Consider the following 2,500-nt stretch of genomic DNA (forward strand, 5'->3'; position numbering starts at 1 on the left):
ACTATCAGATTTGCGTTTCTGGGTATGATCTTTTATTAGGATGGAGGTTCTCTTTCACTCTCTTCTGCTCGAGCGGGAGCCCAGATGAGAGCGCTTCTTATATAACTTAATGAAAAGTAGCAAGGGGCTTGATTTGAATAAATCATTCAGCTGCTAATGCCACTCTATTCCCCGTCCAATTTAAGGGCACAAAGGGAGCGGCGGTGGGACTCATCAGCTGTGAAATACCAAGAGGCTCTTTGCTATTAGTCGAAGACAGGTAGATGGATCGACATCTGCGCTGATCCGCACAGGAAAACGACTCCGGAATATCAAATCCCAGGGAATATTTCTGATAGACACTTCAGCGAGAAGGAGCTGTTTGGCACGAATGCACAGGAAAACACAGCACTTCTTAAACATCCAGTGCAAGCCAAAGATGCAAAAGTACTGAAAAATTCAACCATCGTTCTCATGTGTGTCTGTTTAGTTTGTATTTTGGCTAATTTGATGATGATTTCAGCTACTGCTAGGTGTTTCATTGAACAGATTTACCGTGTGGTACCAAAAGGAATTGCAAAATAATGTCTATAGTTTAGAGCATGTTTCAAACACTCTCAAAATTAAGTGAGTTTTTCCTCAACAGCTAAATCATTAAAGATTATTTTGCTTGTTTAAAAAAAAAACAATCTAAGTAGGAAGTGAACTGGGGTACAGAGAAAAACAGGATTAATAAAAAATAAAATATTACTCTAAATAAATAAATATGATATTTTATTACATGCAGTCAATAAATAAATATATTAAAAGAAATCAAAATAAACTGAAATAAACAATTCATATTATATTAAAGAAAAATGAAAGGACCTGGGTATTAAAATAAATAAATAATAATAAAAATTATATTAAATATTATATCAAATTATATTAAAATAAATAAATAAATACCCCTAACAAAAGTTCTAATTGTTTTTATAAACTTAATATATTTATAAATTGGTAGAGTATATATAGTATATAGTCTAAATTGACTTTTTATCCATGAAATTATAGAACTGTCTAACATCAGGGTTATCATTGTTAACTAAATCTAAAAACTTGTATTAAATAAAAAAATATGTTAGAGAAACTAATAAAAATGACGAAAACACACAATAAGATAACAAAAACGTTAATAAAATTTTAAATGCACATGGAAAATCTGAAAATAAAAACTAATTTAAAATGAAACATTTTTATTTCAAGTAATTGCCAAATTTTTTATATTTTTTGGAAATGATATAGATGCATTAGAAACAAATAAATAAAGAAATACTAATAAATAAATAAAAACAAAGCAAACTGTGAAGGAAAACCTTTTAAAAATAAAAACTACAATAGGACCTCTATGAGTGACACGAGGATGATCGTAACTGGGGTCCATGTCCCATAAAGGACTGAAAACCCCTGGGTTTAAATCAGTTCTCCCAAATCCAGCAGATTTCCTCTCAACTGATGCAGAACCTGACACCAGACAAACACAAGTGTGTGCAATGGAGGCCTGACCCCGGATCAACACATTTATCATCATCACATCATTACTGTGTTTCAGAGCAAAGCACTTAACCCAGAATGCACTGGGGCGACCCGCTGTCACTGCAATTACTGCACAAACCCAAGCCCATCCGAGTGACAGAAAACACACCTGCATCGCTTCAACCCTGTAGAAACCGCACGAACATCACAGATCACAGCCCTGACACGTCCTTGAAGGCGAGCGCGATGACAGAATGGCATTTCAGAACGTGAATCTGACAGCTTAATTGGTCGCATTTCCACAAATGAAGTTCTGCAACAATGAGTCTTTTGAGCAGCGCTTTATTCTGAGTTTCCAGACGCAGAATGAGTCACACGCATCAGAAATCATCACAAAACTCAGAACACAATGGAACAGACCAAATATAGTGTGCTTCAATAACTGACGGATTGAGACGACGCTCAAACACACAATGCTGTGCACTTTGAGTCTCTGAGGACCTTGCATTATACAGATGCAAGTTTAGAAACTTGCTCACCAATGGATTCTGAATGGGTGCCGTCAGAATGAGAGTCTGATAAAAACATCACAATAATCCACAGCACTCCAGTCCATCAGTGAACATCTGGAGAAGACAAAACCTGAAACACATCCAGCATTAAGATGATTTTAACTCAAACACATAGAGTCTATAATCCATAATAACACTTCCTCCAGTGTAAAAGTGCATCTGCTGTTGTTGTTTAGAGCTGTTTAAACGCTGCTTGATCTGTGCAGATTTCTCTCCTGATTCAGACCAGAACACTTTTTCACTGGAGGAAGTGTTATTATGGATTATAGACTCTATGTGTTTGAGTTAAAATCATCTTAATGCTGGATGTGTTTCATCTTTTGTCTTCTCCAGATGTTCACTGATGGACTGGAGTGCTGTGGATTATTGTGATGTTTTTATCAGACTCTCATTCTGACGGCACCCATTCACTGCAGAGCATCCATTGATGAGAC

General features: G+C 35.8%; 1 protein-coding gene across 10 annotated transcripts in view; it reads right to left on the reverse strand.

Annotated features, from left to right (window-relative positions):
• Positions 1 to 2,500, reverse strand: part of LOC132116459 (receptor-type tyrosine-protein phosphatase mu-like) — a 214,041-nt gene that overhangs the window by 111,140 nt on the left and 100,401 nt on the right. The window lies entirely within an intron of this gene.

Source organism: Carassius carassius, chromosome 35 (assembly GCF_963082965.1).
Source record: "Carassius carassius chromosome 35, fCarCar2.1, whole genome shotgun sequence".
NCBI lineage: Eukaryota > Metazoa > Chordata > Actinopteri > Cypriniformes > Cyprinidae > Carassius > Carassius carassius.